Genomic DNA, 22,114 nt, shown 5'->3' on the forward strand with positions numbered 1-22,114 from the left:
GTTTCAATTATTACATTTATGGTCATCCGATCAAAGTATATTACGACCATCAGGCTCTTAGTTTTCTCCTCTCGCGTGCGCTCTATCATCCGAGACTTACTCGCTGGTACCTATTTCTGCAAGGGTACAATTTCGAAATTGTTTACGTGTAAGGCAAGAACAACATCGTTTCAGATGCATTGTCACGCATGCCGGAAGGTACGCCGGAGCATACGGAACTTGTAGAACAGGTTTCCAATCACAAGATACACCTTGATCCCTTGAATCGTGATTATTTTCTACATCTTTGCCAACAGATGGGTAATCTGCAAGAAAGCGACCGTAAATGGAAGAGAGTCAAACAGCTTCTACAAGCCAACCATCATTTGTCGAAATTTTATAAATCACACAATGGTGTTTTATTTCATCGCACATCTATGTTGACGGAGCAATGGTGTGTTTGTATTCCTGAGGAGTACGTTGAATATCTCATATGGTACACACACCTATCCTGGGGACATTATGGCCCTGAGAAGTGTAAAAGAAAGATTTCTGCCTATTGCTACGTTCCCAATCTGCATAAGAGAATTCATAAACTGCTAAGCACTTGTTTAACCTGTCAGAAGGCAAAGCCCTTTAATCTTTGGAATGTCATACCTTTGAATCCCATCTACACTAAGCGTCCTAGCCAAATAGTCAGTCTCGACTACACAGGTCCACTTCCGAGAGGAAGAGGAGGTGCTAAGTATCTTGCTGTTTTGCTAGACCTCTTCACTAAGCGCGTGCGTTTATACGCGATGAAGTCTTCCAGTGCAAAATCTTTAATAAGACGAATAGAAAAGGATTATTTTCCTCTTTTTGGTAATCCGGAAACCATGTTGTCTCATAATGCTTCAAAATTCGTTGGAAAAGAGTGGAGGCTGTTTCTTGCTAGTAATGGTATTCCAATTTCAAGATTTAGATCCCAGAGTAACCTGACAGAATGAATCTTCAAAGAATTTAATCGATTTATTCGCACCTATGTACCGAATCAGCAAACACGGTGGGTCGATTTCGTTACTCTCGCGGTTCCAGACTAGCGTGTAGAACCGCTCGGCCACTCCGGCCGGCTTGCTACGTCAGCATGGCGTGATTTTGAGGTATATTTGACGATTCTTTGGAAGTGGATTTGTGCGACATTTTAATACTGAAGTCAATATATGCGGTGTGGTTGACATTAAAAGCGGTGTAGCCAACGAATTAATTTGCTAAACTGATTATTTCACCTATTACCTATCTTCGTATCTTTTATTTCTTTGCATTATCCTATTGTAGTTTTCTTCTTTAGCATTCTTACCTTTCTACCTTACCCGGTAGGGGAAGAAATTTGGAAATTGGTTCAAAACACTTGACGTGTGTATATTGGGTGTACTGACGATCGTGGTTCATTGGTTAATGCGTATCTGCAGTTACTTATCGAAACATGATGTGAATCTGATTTGCTGTGAGCAAAAGCAGCCTAGGAAATATGAACAATTTTCCCGATTTCTATTAGATGAAGTTTTGAACGTGAACTGTTCGGCACACCAAAGAGGGTATATTTTACTGATTATTGAAGTAACGGAGTAAATTAACAAAGAAACTAAAAAAAAGTCTGATACAGAACCATAATAAGAAAAGAATGAGATTTAAAATACATATAAAATCCTAAGTGCTTCAGAAGCACCATTCATAATAGCAAACACAACTTTCGTTAGGTCTTGGACAGTAGTTAAAAAAGCTATGTATATTTTGTAAATAATCCTTTTAAGATAAGTAATTTTAACAAAAAATGGTTCAAATGGCTCTGAGCACTATGGGACTTAACATCTGTGGTCATCAGTCCCCTAGAACTTAGAACTACTTAAACCTAACTAACCTAAGGACATCACACACATCCATGCCCGAGGCAGGATTCGAACCTGCGACCGTAGCAGTCGCGCGGTTCCGGACTGAGCGCCTTAACCGCGAGACCACCGTGGGCGGCAGTAATTTTAACATTATCTGTGCTACTCTGTGGTATAAAGACACCTATATGGATACGTATGGACTGCTGCGTATGACTCACTTAATGACAAAATGATGGACACATATATAAATTGGTGCGTGTAAAATCGTAATCTGACACATGTATGGACACGAAAAACTAGTTATCTCTTGTATAAATCAAAACTGTGATAAACGTATGGACACGTCGGATATTCCGAGGGTGAAGAAGCATTATAAGTATTCTCACGTTGCAACGACGATACAGTGGTTATCAGACAAAGGATATACAAGCTATTGTACTCACTGCAATGGGTAAACGTAGTCATTTTCATCGACGATGGTTCTTCTTCGCTGGTGCAGTCAATTTACCATCCAGGTTGACCATGTCGCCTTGAATAGCTGCTCCAGTACCCAGGATTCAACAGAATGCACAAGTTATAAACGACTGGTAGCCACTAAACTATCTGCCTCGTGCAGGACGCGGAATGCCAACGCTGTTAAACCGCGTGACTGTGAAGCACTGTGGCAACATTCAGTGACTGCTCGCCGGTCCGAGCTCAACAATAAGCATTCCTCTCCATAACGGGCGTGAGCATGCTCCAGATTTGAGATGAAAATGGAAATAAAAATAATAAAACGGTTAATAAACTATGCACGAGTTTACTATATTTACATAAAAAGGACACACATGATGACTTTTCCCTAATTATGAAATTGATACGGCAATATTGCTAAATACATTGCTTAAGAAAGACCTGTACAAGACGAAATGTGTTTTACTCAGGCTTGCTAATGAAAGAATGTGAAACCTAGATATAAACCATGAATAATATATAATATATATGTGTATAGTCTGTATAGTAATTTTTATTGTCTCAAATTCTTACTTCATACTCCCTTAGATTAAGATACTAGTTAATGAGCAATACCTAATACAGATTTTTTTCTCTGTATTTTCATGTGCTGAGACATGAATTGGAATGAGATTAAGACAGCCAACAAACTGACACATTCGTCATTAAATCAGTCATCAACTTTCCTGACTCCCGAAACGACCCAATGGATCGTCGAGTCAAGATATATCACTTCCCCCTTCAAAAAGTGAAATTCCCATTGTTTTCCACCAGAATGTGAAAAGGTGATCCGCAATTATAGTGCAGTGATAATAAAAGGTGATGAAAGAACTCCCCTGTGAAAATCACCCGAGTTCATAAGAAATACTCCCAACAACCAAGTGAAGAGTGACATCGCTACGAGAAAGACTGATAACAGTTTCATTTTCTGTTCAAAATTTTCCTCTTGGTTAAGATTAGTGTACTGGATCTTTTCAGAGAGAAAGATTTTGGGTAGCCTGCGATTCATTTAAGACTTGCTGCTTTTTAAATATTATTTTGTGAAAGTTTTATTTATTTCTTTTATCTATAGTATTTTTTCTAGCTATTGCTAAAATCTTCTTCAATTAAGCCACAGTCAAAGGTCAGATTTTTATCTGATTTAATTCCCATTCTAGCATCGCTACTTGTATTACAAATTATGTTACACAAAAAGGTTCACCATCTTTTCCCAAGAAGGTTTTGTTTAAAGAGTTCCTTTATTTTAGAGTGTAAAAGGTTTTAATTGCTCATTCTATTTTCAGGCATGTTTTATTATACTTGCTTTTCTGTGTGTTTTAGATCACTGAAGAGTGTGATACCCTCTGTTTAATAACTGATATCTGTTTGAGAAGGGAACATGTTTGGAACGCCAGACACAGCAGTTCCTGTGTAAAAACTGCTGAAAAATGTGGCAACAACAAAGGAATTCTTACCTAATTTAATGTTTAAACTTTACAGGTTTTAGAGAATCATGATTGCACATTTCTCGTGACTTTTATTGTTGTTAGTCAAATTTCTAAAATGGCCATCTTTCTATGAGTTACTTGGTATTATGAAAATATGAGAAGGTGTTGTAATATTATTAGGCTTCCCGTCGTATGAAAGCTGTGAGTACCCTTGGAAAGGCATTCACCTAGCTGTGTATTAAATGATCAACTTATGAGGTGAGATCTATGCTTTGAAAGACATTTGTTTTAAATAATTTACATATCTGTAAAGATGCGCATCTAGCGCGAACGCTAATACATCGATTGCGCAGTCAAAGAAACATTTTAACAGAAGCAGAACTGAGCGTTCCGCTTCGATCTAAATAAATAAAAAAAGCTTTGTAGATCTTCAGATTTTATCGTGCTTCTGCTTGCAATGTGAAAGCGTAAAGAAGGTCGTCTTTAAGCCATACAAGTGAGCGGTCTTACCAGCGTGCAGACAATAGTTATTAATTAATAAAATTCAAGTAATTTACGTTCGATACTCTAAATCGGCAAGTTATTGTTATGAAGGTGTTGACCGGTGCAAGAATTGTCCCGAAGGAAGGAGAAAAGTAATGACTGTAATTTGTGACAAAAACGTGAACCAAGAAGGAACAGGACAGGCTGAAATCTGACCGCACTATACAGGCAGAAAATTACTTATGTAAATTATATTGTTTATAAATAAGACCTAATTGCTTGTGAGAATTATTTGAATATATTTAGTGTTTACCAGACTTCTTATTCTATTCTTTTCCTTTATATTTTTTTCACCCCCATATCATAGTATTTTTATAAATATCAAACAGCCTTTACTACACCAGAGAATACTGCGGCATCCTGGTCGTAGACAGAAGGCCGCTCCTTGTCATCTATACAACTCATAGCTGCCCCATTTATTAATGATTTCATTTGAAAATGCAATTTTTTGTTATTGTTCATTGTTAAAGGTCCCTTAGGTAATTATAAAATTCATACTGATTACGTAAAGGAATCCTGGTTGTTCTTTTCCAAGTAATTGAAGCCTTTGCGTAATCGAAACCTAACCTCCTTCTGACAGCGATCAGGAGCCGACCAGAAGGTGGACGTCTTCGGCCTCTTCCGTGTTTCCCGTGGCAAAGCTGTGCCAAACTGGGAACACAACAATCTAGTATGAAACACAATATATATATATATATATATATATATATATCAGATTAAAAATGATAAAATTGAAATACCTGTAATATTTTTTTTTCTTTTATCATACTAGATGTGGCGCCCGAACAGGGACCTAATAAAAAAATTTAATGTGTTCTGTTATTGTTTCATGACATCATCCGGTGGAGATCGGGAAGCCGTAAAGGATGTACTGAACAAAACCGTGAAAGTATTAAAAAATTTCGAAAAATAACAGCAGTGCGCAAAACGACGGATGTAAGTACGGATTACATTACGCATAGAATTTCGCGTCTTGTATCAAAAAAACTGATTTCGGGAATTTCTTTCCTTACTGCTTCATTTTAACCTATTGCTATTAATTTCCTTGAAGAATTGCTTATCTACGTAGTTAGAATTCATTTCTGATCATCTCTTCATGCAAAGTTTATTTGTTAGCATTATTAGCATCTTCATTGTTGCTACGGTTAAGAACACAAGATTGATGCCATAATAGTAAGAATCAGTGTCTAGTAGGTGATTGTTACTTATTTTCAAAGCTAGGTGCCATCTTGTCTTCTACCTGGTATAGCTCTGCAATTGTCAGCTACCGTGGTGTGACGTTTGACTATCAGGCAGCATCGCAGTGTGCGCATCTCACAGTTGACGACCGGCGTGCCGCGAAAGATTTCTTTGAGCAGTTACGTCACAAACTTGAAAATAAACATGGCAGATTACAGAGGCAAGCCGGCAAACAGTGTGGATGACGGTGATGACACAGTTGTCAAGTCATACCCACTACGTTCGTGAACGGGAACAGGTAGATCCGATTCACGAATGGAGAGAACTGCAGACGATGATAGTGTGCGTGACATATCGTCACAGCAATCATCATCACAGCAAGCGGGAGAATTTCCTATGGTTGAAATGATGAGAATTTTTTTTTCAAGGAAGAGAACAGGAGAAACTGGAAAGGGAAGCTTATAAATTACGAAAACAACGTGATAGACAAGCAAGGGAACAAAAAGAAAGGGAAAAGGAACGGGAGACAGAGCGAAAATGGTTTGACCTAAATACCACCTCTGTTACTGGTACAATGAAAACTCGGTTACATAATGTTGATGCCAACTTAGAGGCAAGAATAAGGACATTCACGGTGGAATGTTTCACCAACTGCGACATGGTCGCGTATACAAACAGTGATCCAATACTCTCAAATGTTATTTATTTCAGTCTTTGATCACAATATGAATTCATTTTTATTTCAAAGAATTTCGTTATTAATATCCCGTAGGCCTTCAATCTCGAGAAATAAGTAAATATGAAACAAAACATGAAACGCCTATGCAATTCTGTAAGGGCAGCTTTGGATGCAGAATAAGGTATTACTTTAGTTTTTTTCTTTGTCTTTGTAATACAAGAAAAACGAATGATAATGGTTTATTCTGTGACTACTACTTTAGTCATCTGTTTTTTGTATGCTTTACTGGGTTACATTATTGGTTACTTATGTACCTAAATATGACTATGTGATATATGATGGTTACGATGTTTGATAAAGATGTTTACTGGTTTTTCATACTACTTTACATTTATAACGACGTTTGTCTTTTACTTAAATGCTCTGTTAAATTGTGCTTGGTCTACTTTCATTTAAGTGTTAGGTTTTACTGTAACAGGGTTTGATAAACAGTTCACAATGAGGTTCGGCTTTTCTTTGTGCTACCACTGGACTAGAATAATTCTCTTTTTTCATTTCCCGAGATCTAATTATAAAATTGTTATGTAGTGGCAACTATTAAGGTCAAGAAGTTTGGTGAGACATGCTGGTATATATTTCTTTCTCAGTTTCTGTGGACGCCCAGTGAAATTTTCTACTTTCATGTTAACGTGCCATGGACTAAACATTGCATTAAAAAAAATCTCAAAATTCCACCAATTTTTAAAAGTGTTATACCTTCTGTACAGTGTAAAGTATTCTGAGCGTTATATGTCTGTTGTGTGGGTCCCTGATTAGTTTTGATTAATGTTAACTCCCACTCTCAAAATAGAAATTGCTTACCATGCTTATTCAGTGGTATTGACATAGTGCATTAATTTGTCTCACGATTACGAATCTCATTATGACAATCGAAGTGTTTGAGATATTGTACTTTTTCAGTAGCTCACTGTGCCGTGGCGGCGGTATTCCCGATCGATTTTCGATCGCGCCTCCTGGCAGTGGGTGGCGCTGTCTCTGCCCAGTGACATGTGTGCTGGCAGTCAAGCTTGGGCGCGTGCGGCGCGTGCGGCGCGAGCATTGCCTTTGGCGTTGCACGGTGACTTGCCGTTGGGGACAGCACGGCTCGAAACGAGACCAACCGATAGAATTTCAAGGTAGCTAGAGCCAATAGGATTGCTTCGCTTTGGATGAACCTGGCGTGGACAACTTTATCTTTGGTGTTTACACGTCATCTTCAATAACATGGAATGCACACGGGCAAATCTTTTCAGATAGTTATTGTTTTTCTCATTTATAACTGAAATTAGGCATTAATTTTAGCAATAAATAGTCTTGTCATGTTGCCTTTTCACATGTAGATATACAGTTAACGTAGTTACTGCGAAATTCCTTATGTTAGTACGATAGTTACCGTTTTTACATGCGGCCAGGTGAAACGTGTTGACAACTCTTTTTATGAGCAACAAAATTACGCATCATCAGTAAATACCTGTTTTCCTTGCACCGACAGTCTTTTAGTGGTACGATTACTAAGGAGAGGAAGACAAAACACCTGTTTGGCAACAGCTTTTTGACGATTTCTCAACTATACTAGTGAAATGTTTCGTTACGTTTTTATAAGAAGTGCAATGGTGTATTTTGTCACTGCTGTTATTTTTGTGAAAAAAGGGAGGTAAACATAAAGTGGTCCATTTTTCAATACGCGTGTGCTTATCATGCTGGAACATTCATGTATTGTTTAGATCCACTGATATTTTTGTAATTTGTAGCACTTAGTTTAATGAATATATGTCTTGACGAACTTTGTTGCTCGCTACAATTATTTGTTTATTTTGTCGTTAAATGATCATTTATCTTATAACAAAAAAATGGCAGTGTCTATGCCGCGAAAAAATCACGTAAAGCCAGTAGAAAAATAATTTGTAACAGTTCAATGTAACATTCCTTTGAGAGTTTCAGTTTAGTTTCTTGTGGATATATTCAAAGCCATCCACTTCTGCAGCTTTTTCGATATCCCTCCAGATTAGTAATAAAGAGTTATTCCTGTGACAAACTTAAATCATTATGTTGTATGCAGTGTTAGTACGTATCACAAGAAACAATTTTGTACACAACAGAGAATGGACTGTGAGATTAAGGTGTTCGACTCTGGTTTGTTCCGTAATTTTCGCACTTTAGACATGTTTTAATTCTCATTATATTTGGGCCTAGTGAAAGTGGTTAAGATTTTACACATAAAGGGTGTAAAGCAAAGTTGTCCCATTCCCTAACTGTAGCTTCACACACACGTACTGCATGTAATGTTTAGTGGCTTTTGTTCTGAAAGTGTTACAGTTAGTGCAGTAAACTGACTGGGATATGACATGTTCCATGGTAGCTTAACATAAGTAGGGTTGAGGCACCACTGACGGCCCCATTAAGGACAATACAAGGCAGTTTATACGATAGCTATACAAAATTAGTTTACAGATTACGTCAGTAATTCTATTGTTTCAAATTCTGTGGGGAGCAAGTGTTCTAAATTATATAACAAAAGCAAACGAAAATAGTGAACATGAAATTGCACATTTCCCCAATTTTTGCCACGTTAAACCTCACTATGGCCAGACATTTACTTGCTTTTGGCTGATACCTATTGTAATGCAACTGAGGCTTTACATAATTTCAGAATCTATTAGCAGAAAAGCAATTTATTCTTTGTACTAACATCATGGTGGCCACCAAATTTGAATTTTCAAATTCATTGTTGTCATGTATTATATTTACTGTATTGGGTTAGGCATACATACTACACTAGAAAGAACAAATTGCTTGTTTTAAAAATATATGATGTCCGATATGAACCATGTCAAGTTGTACACCACATACAGCATGACTGACCAAGTGGAGTGATCATCTGAAGGATAGTGCACATCAAAATGTAACATGGTTGCATTTATGCAACACTAGCTGTTTGTTTAAGCCATACATATTAGGGTCAACTGAAGGGTTAAACGGCCAGTACATGAAAAAAGTGACACAGAACAGACAGATTAAAATCCACAGTCACATCTCATGGATTAATGATGGTAGAATGTTAGAGTTAATCTTGAAAGAAAACTTGAAGTTTCTCATTGAATTTTGTTAAGGTATTCATAATCTTACATTGATTTCTTTACAAAAAAATTCCTTTTGCAACAAATTGTCATTACGCTTACACTATGCAAGATGAAGTTAGAGAACTGTGTATTAGCTATATTTGAATAAACTGTGGCGACTCATCAATGATTACTTGGTGATGTGACAGTTTGAATGTTTGTCAAGAAAGCTTATTTTTCATCCCATCAAGTCTGTCAAGACAAGTGATCAAGTGTGTGTAAAAGGTACACCATACACCCTGCATATCCCTGCCCATCTGCATTAGCTACCCTGCAGGTTTGACATTGACCGGCCATTCTTTAGCACACTTACCGATGTATACTTTCTCAAACATCAATTTATAACATAATTTTAGGTGCTTCATCTGACTCTTTTGTTTTCAGGGATTGTAACACATTATTTTCAGATTTCATTCCTTTTCTGGATAATTTTTGTTCTTGTTGTTTTTCAGTTTCACGTAGTTGCTTCTTTTGTCATCTACGTACAAGCAACTTGCATTACACATAGACAGAATTAAACTTCTGTTGATTTTAAAATTGTCAACACTGTGCAAGCATTATGAGCAAGCATACTTTTCACTCTAACTCTCAACAATACACGCAAAAACTTCCTCACAGATTAAAACTGTGTGCCAGACCAAGACTCGAACTCGGGCAAGTGCTCTTATCTGAACTACCCGTGCATGACTCAAACCCCAAACCTCATTTCTGCCAGTAAGTCACCGCCTACTCAAGTTTGAGTCTAGCTCCGGCACACATTCTCAATCTGACGGGAAGTTTCATATCAGCGCACATGCTGCTACAGAGTGAGCATCAATTCTGGAAATACATTCAGAGTTTATTGAAAAACCTCTTTCCACAACAGCATTTCCAGGCGAAAGTACTGACATTATTTTAAGAAAATCTACAATATTACAACATTATTTTGTGGAAATGTAATGAGGTTCATCCAAACAACTTTCACTTATTTTGAAAAATGCCAATTTTTTCTTTTTGAATATGAGCATCGTTACAAATATTGACAAATTGTTGTTTGACACAAACACAAATTTTCACCAGAAAGAGAATTTAAAGTCACAATGTCAATCTTTATGCAGCTGTTTCTTGATTTAAATCTGCTGATGGGTCCAAATATCAAATGGCATGTGTAGGTTTATATTTCAGTGGTTCGCCTTCAAGTAGCTTTTGTATTATACCAATAATACAAGAATGGATTTCTTCTTTTAGCCTCAAGATGTCAGTCGGTCAAGTCCTTAACTTTATTTTGGTACCTTTGCAGTAAAATCCAAAATACACGAAGCATTGTGCAGTGATCAGATTCTTAATATTCTTCATGTGAGCCTACATGAGGGATTTTCCAATTATGCAAAATGTCTGAACTGACAACTTGCTGCATTAATGAGGTGGTAAAAGTGAACAACTCATTACACAAAAAATAAGCCATAGGTAAATCAGTAAAAAAACACATAAATATTTTTGAAAGGATGTGGTGTCACAGTGAAAAAAAGCCAATTTTTTACCTAAGAATTTGTCTCCAATTGTTAAGATAAAGTTTTCAAACACTCTGAATCAGATAAGAGTTTAATTTTAAGCCAATTGAGAAATATAAATTCTTAGATGTGGGAGAATTTTGAAGCTAGTTTGGCCACATTTTCTATCCATTTTATGCCACAGAATTGCAAAGGAAAACCTGAAGACACTATATATTCTGTATATTGACATCTTTGTGTAGGCAAATCGTCAAACACACAATACAAGGCTCTGAAAATGGTGGTCTTTCCCAATTTGTTTCTGACACTCCAGTTTTAAAAGTGCAATGAACTATATACAGGTTACAACCACCTAACTGCAAGAGTTTCATGTTACCAGAAATTTATTTTACTTCATTATTCAAAAACGTCCAAGCTGCAAAATTTTAGGAGTATGCTGCAAATTAAAAGGTCCTTTCAAAGTATAGGCTCTTTGGCATTGAATAAAGGCAGAATCAAAGTATCAGGTCGAGATCTGTGACTTGTTTCAAATCCCAAAAACTAACATGGATGTCCATTCGTTCATTGTTTTCTTTTTTCTTTTCTTTTTGTATGACGTCGGTGCTGTATATAGTCTGACATAAGTAATGTGTGGCCGTTGGCCACATAATTTTCTGAAGCTGCTCACATTTGTTGAGTCAAACTACTCAAAATAAAGAAAAATGACATGTGACTTGTGGCTGGTCTACAGTTCCAATATCCAACAGTCGCTGGTTCCCTGCAGATGATGCTTGCTTTTGCTAACATGAAATTGTGTTTACAGCTTACACTGCCAATGTAGAGTAACTCATACGAATTGTCTCTCATTATTACCTTTTACTTGGCACACTTAAACATTGCAACACGTAAGATACACCTGGGTCATCAGGACACATTTACATTTTGAGTATGTTATGGGAAAAAATTAAACAATTGATTGGAATTTAAATGTTAAATTTTTAATTAGGATTTATTAGTACAATTTTAAGACTATATTCATAATTTGTCATCATATCTTACAGACTTTATGAAGTAATACAGTGATGTACAAAACACACAGAATGTGAAAAAACAGTTTAAAAAATTCTACACATCAGCTACAAATATTAAGATACACAATTGAAACTTCACATTTAAACAGAAAATAGATTTTACATCAAAATTATAAACCAAAAGAAAAGATTAAATTCAGTATAAAAGTTTCTGCAGGCATAACTTACAAGAAAATTTTACTGTAACTTTTAGCTGAATGTACTGCAATTATAAAAATATTTCACAGTATCATGAACTGCAATAAAATCTTAGTTTTTGATAATTAAGTTTCTTTCCAGTCATTTTCAGAAACTTGATTCATCCAAACTTCCAAAACCGTTTGCACACAGAACAATGGAACTTCCAAACACAATGGTGCTCGACATCTGGCACATGATACAGTTTATCTGTGATTTTCCTGGCATCACAGGTTGCTGAAACATCAAATCGAAGGCAAAATAATAGAGATTTCAAGGGTATAGTTGCTCCAAAATTCAGTCTACCAGTGCCATTTATAGCATATAATCAATCCATTTCTTCACACTCTTATCTGAAAGCCCCCCAAAAATAACAAAAACCAACAATTATCTTGATTTACAAATTTGTCAGTTACTTTTGCGACAGAATTTTGATTTACTTATCTGGTAATGATGTAGTCTTTTCCAATGTTTCTGAGTACTATCTCTGAAATAATTTCATTGTTGAAAAGCAGTTCCCAAAATGAAATCGTCCTTTTGTTTAGCTGTATGCAATGTCAAAAGGCTACATAGTAGGCAACATAGTGTTAAGTACTTGAACAAGGTGAAACAGATCAATATTGAGAATCTGCCCTCTTAGCATATTGTAGTACAAAAATAGTATCTAGAATTAACGGTGTGTAAATATTTTATCTGTTGCTAATTTGACATTTCCTGACTTCTTCTATAAAGCTTTTAAGTATACCAACATTTCCATTCAGACAATGGATCCAAATCACACCATATCTCTTCTGCCAGGTATTATTTCCAATCCATAGCAGCACAAAGAGGTAAAATAAAGATTGGCATAGTGTAGAATACATTGAGTAGTTCTATTTCTCTCTCAGTGAAAACAAGCAAATTGTGCTTAATTTTGAATGATACACTCTTAAATAATATGCTTGAACATGTTGCTGAATATAATTGATTTATTTAGTATATGCTTAAACATTACTACTATTAACTATTGTACTTCTATGGGACACAGCAGGTGACAATTTTTGTAAAGTCATACAATGTAGACTTTCATGACCAGCATTTTCTTGAGTCAAAATTTCCAGGTTAAAAGGCCATGGTTGATGTATAAAATTACTTCTTCCTGACATTTCATCTCTAACTGCGGGAGACATCTTCCGAGGTAGAATGGAAGTTACCATTGTACCTCTGAAGATGTCTCCCGCACTTGGAGTAGTAGTTTTATACACTGACCACAGCCTTTCAACCCATAAATTATAGCTCAAGAATTCTTGTAAGGTTAGTATTATCTGATGGAAACTATAAATAAGTGATGTTACCATGAACAGTGCAGTGAGCTTATTCAGTTTCAATAAGTTACCTGTCTAAGAGAAAGCAGCATAAGACATCAACAAGGCATGGCAAATGAGACTCATTGCACCTCAAATGTACGGAAAACCAGAATTTAAATACTGATCATCCTGATCTGGAAATGTAATACTGTCAAGTATAACCTTTGGATGTTTGTTAACTTTGCAGGTGAGACTAACACAGGAGATAGGATGATGTTTTACACTATATGTTGTGGAGGAAAAAGACACCATATTATCCAACTGTCGACATCCCACAGCAAACAGTCGAGCAATGGCAGTTTGTCAGTTCCAGATGGGTTAATCTCAGATTTTACTTTGGTAATTTATTTGTTTTTAAAGAACACATTTATTGACATATTTTTGGCAGTAAATAAAATACTTAAGAGTCACTGCCCAGTTTGGTGCTCTCCTGACATGCACTGAGCACAGACACACAATGGTAGCACTAGTACATTATGTGTATCGAAAGTGTAATCGAGTATATTTCACAAGCCAGTGGTGAAAACTGCAAACAGTTTGGAAGTAGTAAGGAATGTTGGCCTAAGACTTTATTAATTTTAGACACAATTAACGATTAGTAAAGATTATTGTGGCACAATGTGTAACATCACATGACATTTACAAGCCAAATGTAATTAATCCTATTACAAAACAGTAGTTATGCTTCAATATGGAACAGTAAGTGGACAGTGGATAATATGTGTTCAAAACAATGAAAAATTTGTGAGTTCCTTCTCAAGCACTGGAAATACTATAAGAAATTGTGTGAAAAGATAATCCTAGACGACAGGATTCAAGAACAACCACATTAATGGAACTTTGGATTAGAAATTTAGGTAATACAGTTGCTCTGAAAATCGCAGTAGAGAAGAGATGCACAGCAGCCTCAACGTAACCAATGCTAAGAACAAAAAGTTAGGTCCAAATACAATGAAGTGTGCACACTACCAAATAATTACTTGTAGGACATACTGAGAATCTGTCAACTTGACACATTCATCCTCACGAATACTACAGTGTCTATTGGTGGACACTGTCATACCAGGAAGCTTGGTGGAGTCTTATGGCACTTTAATTCTCCGACTCGTCACAGGACACATAACTTATTAACTTATTGCTGTGCATTAGCTGGTGCACTCATGCTCCTTGTGGCATGACAATGAGGAAGTAAGAAGATATCACATTTATATGGGTTAAACTTTACTTACGGCTTAGGCGCCCTCGTGCAGTGATGTTGGCAATGACCATGCAATGTTGGAAATTATTCTCTAATATTTCATTTCTTGTAAGCACTTTTTCTAAATGTTTGCTTTACTAGGATAATTAATTTACTGAGCAGATGCGGGTACATGCAAGAATATGCCAACCATAGAGTAGGAACAGGATTAATTATTTATTTCATGGTTGGTCGCTGTTGACATCAGCACAAGCACGCCACCTGAACTGCAAGTAAAATTTTACCATTGTGTGTAACTGACAGGGTGAAATGGCTAACAACGAAACAGGCATCCAAAGTTAGGAGGAAAAATCCCTGAATTCTCAAAAGAAGCATTCTGGCTATTAGTCTGGAGGGAGTTTCAAAAATGGTGAAAAAACCAACCTGTGTTGTTAGATTAGGAATTGACTGTCACACCAACAAATGGAAATCTAGTATGTTAAGAACTGCACATCCACACTCTCATTGGAAAACTTTTAGTCTCATCACATACAGTACGAGCCTCTTACACTCCTGAACACAGAACAAAGTGAAAATCAAGGCATAAAGTAACTACCATATTATCTGTTGTGAACTTGCATGTGAAGATTATCTATATATACACTCCTGGAAATGGAAAAAAGAACACATTGACACCGGTGTTTCAGACCCACCATACTTGCTCCAGACACTGCGAGAGGGCTGTACAAGCAATGATCACACGCACGGCACAGCGGACACACCAGGAACCGCGGTGTTGGCCGTCGAATGGCGCTAGCTGCGCAGCATTTGTGCACCGCCGTCATCAGTGTCAGCCAGTTTGCCGTGGCATACGGAGCTCCATCGCAGTCTTTAACACTGGTAGCATGCCGCGACAGCGTGGACGTGAACCGTATGTGCAGTTGACGGACTTTGAGCGAGGGCGTATAGTGGGCATGCGGGAGGCCGGGTGGACGTACCGCCGAATTGCTCAACACGTGGGGCGTGAGGTCTCCACAGTACATCGATGTTGTCGCCAGTGGTCGGCGGAAGGTGCACGTGCCCGTCGACCTGGGACCGGACCGCAGCGACGCACGGATGCACGCCAAGACCGTAGGATCCTACGCAGTGCCGTAGGGGACCGCACCGCCACTTCCCAGCAAATTAGGGACACTGTTGCTCCTGGGGTATCGGCGAGGACCATTCGCAACCGTCTGCATGAAGCTGGGCTACGGTCCTGCACACCGTTAGGCCGTCTTCCGCTCACGCCCCAACATCGTGCAGCCCGCCTCCAGTGGTGTCGCGACAGGCGTGAATGGAGGGACGAATGGAGACGTGTCGTCTTCAGCGATGAGAGTCGCTTCTGCCTTGGTGCCAATGATGGTCGTATGCGTGTTTGGCGCCGTGCAGGTGAGCGCCACAATCAGGACTGCTGACGACCGAGGCACACAGGGCCAACACCCGGCATTATGGTGTGGGGAGCGATCTCCTACACTGGCCGTACACCACTGGTGATCGTCGAGGGGACACTGAATAGTGCACGGTACATCCAAACCGTCATCGAACCCATCGTTCTACCATTCCTAGACCGACAAGGGAACTTGCTGTTCCAACAGGACAATGCACGTCCGCATGTATCCCGTGCCACCCAACGTGCTCTAGAAGGTGTAAGTCAACTACCCTGGCCAGCAAGATCTCCGGATCTGTCGCCCATTGAGCATGTTTGGGACTGGATGAAGCGTCGTCTCACGCGGTCTGCACGTCCAGCACGAACGCTGGTCCAACTGAGGCGCCAGGTGGAAATGGCATGGCAAGCCGTTCCACAGGACTACATCCAGCATCTCTACGATCGTCTCCATGGGAGAATAGCAGCCTGCATTGCTGCGAAAGGTGGATATACACTGTACTAGTGCCGACATTGTGCATGCTCTGTTGCCTGTGTCTATGTGCCTGTGGTTCTGTCAGTGTGATCATGTGATGTATCTGACCCCAGGAATGTGTCAATAAAGTTTCCCCTTCCTGGGACAATGAATTCACGGTGTTCTTATTTCAATTTCCAGGAGTGTATATCCTGAACACAGAACAAAGAGATAATCAATGCATAAAGTAACTACCATATCCCCCAACAATGAATCCTCATGAAAGGTCTACTAATAGCATTTAAAAAGTTCACTGCACACCATGGCAGCTAGCAGAATTAAACTTTGATTACTTTGGCTAATAATATCTTGGCTAATTGTGTTGAAATAAATTTTTTTTAAACCTTTCCAAACATCAAAAATGTTGCATGCACATATCAGGTGCTGAAAAGTGGTGTGAAGGGGGAAAAATGTCAAAAACTAATGTTTATAATTTGTTGGGACAGTAGGAAGCCATTAAACTGGCATTATGTCATTTAGCTACTCAAAGGTTTCAAATATTAGCAATTATCACATTCGCTCTTGGCTTATGAATGTGCTATTAACTTGTAATAAGTGTCAATTGCAGAATATGTTAAGCATTGAATCAAGAGTAAACAGAATATTGTGTTGCTGGTCATTGCTTCGACTTACAGAGACAGTCTTCACAAAGAACACATGTTTAGACATCTGAGCGGCATGGGAGAGAATTATGGAGAAAAACACTTATACAAAGTGAGTTCACAATCTTGCCTACATACCGTATGGCACATTCTGAGAAAATAATAAAATAAAAGGAACAATGTTACTCTAAGTTGAAAATAATTCAAAGATCCTAACACACATCCTAAAAAAAAAAAGGTTGTCTGCACTTGACCAGAGTTGACCAACATGTCTAGTACAGTCACACTGACTGACAGCAAATTACCACACTACTGAAGCACGATCTGTCCAATATGAAGTGCAGCACCTTTGACCTTCACTCTGAGAATATTTCCCTGCAGCTGCAGGTGCCCTTGATGTTGGGATTGTAAACACTATGAAGTACATCTCCACACAGCCGAACTCTGTACCTAGCAATTTGGCTAGGTGTCATGGTCAATGATATATGCTTCATCCTGTACAATCTGCACATTCTGCTTGTGCTTCTCAGAGGCATAGTCGATGGTGTAGTTCCATGTATCACATCCATGCTGTCTCACAACCAACCTGTGTTTTAAAAATCTATTTATAGTGAGACATAACTTGAATGAAAATTATAAAAGTGTCGGGTATTTTCTATGTTGACAACTTCATTTACTTCAAGCTAAAAAGATTGTTCAACTAATCAAATTTTTGAAATTATGCACTAAACGCCGAAGATGTTAATATCTAGTGGTGGTTATATCATACTGAGTGCTGACTACCACACTGCGTTGTCTTATTTAGCCTTTTCATTTGGTGTTTACTGCATCTGACACTTTCTCCTAAGTGAGCAAGGTAAGATTCTCTGAATTCAAGTTTAGTGAGGAGTAAAATAAAGTGTGTATGACATTATTATAAAGAAGACTATGGAGTGAAATTTAGCCTTATTTAAAAACTATTGCTAAATATAATTCTTGGTGTAACTTGCATGTAATGTCCATTAAGGGTGTAAACTGTAGTGTTTCTTATGGATAGGATGAAAGAGTTTTTGTACTATCTGCAGTGATTCAAAAGTTACAACATTTTTTAATTTCCCTAGTGAAGTGTACTTAATGTGCAAGGTGTACTGGGACACGTGAACAAATCGCCAGTGCAGACAACATGATTCACAACAAGGATGTATGTGATCCTGATACAGTTTAATTTGTAACCAAGACAATTGCCTATGCCTGTAATGTGAAATATTGGCCATAATATCATCAATACGGAAAGAATGCATCACACTATTATATAGCCATATTTGTACTAATTTATTTTGTGAAGAAAAACCAGTCTGACAAGTGGTAAAAAAATTTCAATTAAACAAAAGGACACTCGTCTTTGGTATAAATGAGAAATGAAATTTCATAAGGAAGGTTGTAGTCGACAACCAAAATTTCAGATCAGAAAGGATCCACAAATACTGCCTGAATTTATAATACCTTTCCATAGCCGTCTTGTAGCACATGTGCTGTAGCAAGGGAAGGCACTGATACCATCTTATCCTGCCCTGTCACTGGTTTAAATGTGGGAGAACAGCACCTGCAAGCAGCATTTAAAACCAGATTGCTATAAATAACTTACAAGGGAGTATGACATAAAGCTGGAATAACATTTTATAATAAAGAGATGCACTAATGCCTGAATTCATAGAAAATCACCATTTCTTGAGCTGTGTAGCAACACACACACTGTACAGATGGATGGATGTGGTACCACCACAGCCTGTTTTGGTATTGGTTGAATTTTGGAAGTTGAGCCTGCAAGCAGAAATGCAAACTTAAGTTACAGTAAGTAATTTATAAGGAGCTGTGACAAAAATAAACAATGGCATAACACAGAGGTGCACTAATATCTTGATTCATAGTACTCACTATTCCTCGGGCTGCGTTTCAGCACATACGGTGTAGCGAGAGACGGACCAGATACCACCTCAGCCCATTTTGCTATTGGCTGAATCATGGGAGTTGAGCCTGCAAGCAGAATTGCAAACCGGATTTCTGTAACTTACGAGGAACTATGGCATAAAACTAGAATGATATTTTACAACAAAAAAGTACATTAACGCCTGGATTTATAATACTCACGATTCGTCGGGCTCTTCTGTAGGGCACATGCTGTAATGGGGGATGAATCTGCTACAGCCTCTGTATTTCTTATTGCTGGTGGCTTTTGAACAGTTGAACCTGCAAACAGAATATTATATTAGACTGCTGACATTAACAGATAATAGAGTACTGGTTAAATTTTACTTATAGCTCAGGCAGCGTGGTGCTGTGATGTTGGCAATGACCTTTTATTTATTGTGTATATTTTGTTTCTTATAATTACTTGTTCTAAATGTTCGCTTTACATGGATAATTAAATTACTGAGCAAACAAGGGTACATACAAGAACCTGACAACTAGATAACAGGAACAGCATTAATTATTTACTTCATGGTTGATCATTGCCAACATCAGCGCACTATGCCACTTGAGTCATACGTAGACTTTTACCAGACTGCTTAATTACAAGCATTTTTTGTTACAGGGATGTATGTTGTTGGGAGGGGAGGGGAGGGGGGGCACTAGTAACATACCTTTTTCCACTTGTTGGGAGGGGAGGGGAGGGGGGGGGGCACTAGTAACATACCTTTTTCCACAAGTGCATCTTCTTTGTCTGCCAGTAGAGATAATTTGATTAATCTGGATTCTTCTGAATTTGGTAGCACCAGGGATGCATTATTACTCCTTTTGTTTTTCTTTGTAGAGTACAGTCTACATTGAGGTAAAATCTTTTGTGCTTGTTTCCCTTTCATTTGCATCGGTGCCTGTTTTTGCTGCAACATTCCGACAGCTACAGTTGCCTTAAGTGATGATAACATTTTCTTTAGCAGTTTCCAAGTCATTTGAGGTCAGTTCAGATACAATACCAGAAAACTCTGTGATAAGTTCCCTTCTTTGGACTGACAAAGGTACAGAATCATTACCACATTTTTTCGTTACCCCCGCAAGTATTTCTGTTTTCTCATGAACAACAGAAATATCTTCACTCTCAATAAGTGTAACTTCACTATTTCCTGGGTGTTCAGAAGGCTGCTGCTTTAACTGAGTCTGGCAAACACTATGTATGTGCTTGCACATATTCCATTTGATGGTATAGTCGATACATGAACATGAATACCTATGAATGCAAGCCCTACATTTAATGCACATCAATCTGCAGTTGCACTGAAAGTCATTATCATTTACAAAATAATCTGTTGACCTTCTTGAAGAAGAATGCACTTTCCAACCAGAAAACTGCATAGTAATGAAGTCCTCCTTAATATTAATCCCTGATTTATGCCGAAGGCGAATGTCCTTAAGTTTACTCGTCAGTTTACCTTTATTTAACACAATAAGCCTGTCAAACAGCTTGTGCTTCACAAATGACGTCAATGCAAAAATAGCTTTGTCTAAACGTTTGACACATTTACTACCTAGATATATATATTTAATAGTGCGATGCATTCTTTCTATATGCATGTTGGTATTGATTCCAGCATTCAATCTATGGCAATATGCCCAACAATTTGCATTCCCAACATAGTTGTCTCGGAAGTATGTGGCAAATTGAATTGTATCAGGATCATATTCCAATCTCTGTAGCACAATATCTAACATCTCATCAAATGAATCTACATCCTGCTCATGCATCAAAGTTCTGATTTGCTTGTATACTTCACCTTGTTTTTCTACACCTTGAATCTTACATTTGATATTCTTCCTCCAACATCTATCAACATGCCATGTACAATAAAGTCGCATAGATGGAGCTTCCATGACATCATTCCATGCAATAAAGAAAGACTCGGCCAAATCCGACATAAAAACATTTGGTGAAATTGATCCAACCTGCCTCTTTATATGCTGGAAAAATATGGACAGCAACTGGGAGTCATTCCTGTTAGATATTAGAAACGTGCATAGAAACCCTTGTCTCAGATCGTCTAGCACTAGTAGAGTTATAAGTTCAAAATTATATCCATTAAGACCATGTGTCCCATCAACGCAAATGCAGTCGTTCCCATATTTCTTTAATATCTCTCCTTGAGCATTGTCCATAATTATCAATGCAAAATCAGAGCGCTTTAATTGTGGATACGAATCAAGGACTACATCCTGTGGTTTATAAAAGGCACACAAGGACTGTCTCCACCATTTACTTCATTTACCCATGCTTCTACAGTTATTGCATCATTATGGTGTCTTATTGACTTGAAGGACAAATTATAAGATTGATCTATATTATGTAGATCCTATCTCGTAATCAAATGTATCCTTTCCAAGTTCGATTCTACAACTGTATCTCGAATTTTGTCTAATATGACAGAGAGTGGTATGCCACTTGCTATATCTGCAGCAATACTTTCCCTTTCTATTTTTGTTAGTTGAAGATGACATAACTAGGATTTGTGGCCAACATGGGTTTAAACATATTTCACACAGCAGGTTCCATTCTTTTTTATATCCACTCTCATCTTAGCAGGGCACAATGCATCAATCCTACTACTACCTTGTAATTTAAGACATCGCACATTTTTTCCTCTAGACACAAACTTACCAGACCGGTGACAAATATAAGAAACAACTTCTGAATCAACCTTAGCATGGGAACCACGACGTTTCACGAACTTTGAGAGCGCTGTCTGCTCAGTTTCCTCCTTCCACTTCTGAAATTCATCAACGGTGCTAAAATGTAATACACTCCTGGAAATGGAAAAAAGAACACATTGACACCGGTGTGTCAGACCCACAATACTTGCTCCGGACACTGCGAGAGGGCTGTACAAGCAATGATCACACGCACGGCACAGCAGACACACCAGGAACCGCGGTGTTGGCCGTCGAATGGCGCTAGCTGCGCAGCATTTGTGCACCGCCGCCATCAGTGTCAGCCAGTTTGCCGTGGCATACGGAGCTCCAT

At 38.1% G+C, this 22,114-nt stretch overlaps 1 long non-coding RNA gene across 1 annotated transcript; it reads right to left on the bottom strand.

Moving 5' to 3' along the window:
- Nucleotides 1-12,054: 12,054 nt before the first annotated feature.
- Nucleotides 12,055-19,725, bottom strand: LOC126213280 (uncharacterized). The gene is made up of 5 exons (XR_007541130.1): nt 19,252-19,725; nt 19,039-19,137; nt 18,826-18,924; nt 18,607-18,706; nt 12,055-12,299 (listed from the first exon to the last, which is right to left on the bottom strand). It is a non-coding gene; the product is annotated as an uncharacterized LOC126213280 (long non-coding RNA).
- Between the last annotated feature and the right edge of the window lie 2,389 nt (nt 19,726-22,114).

Source organism: Schistocerca nitens, chromosome 11 (genome assembly GCF_023898315.1).
Source record: "Schistocerca nitens isolate TAMUIC-IGC-003100 chromosome 11, iqSchNite1.1, whole genome shotgun sequence".
Lineage (NCBI taxonomy): Eukaryota > Metazoa > Arthropoda > Insecta > Orthoptera > Acrididae > Schistocerca > Schistocerca nitens.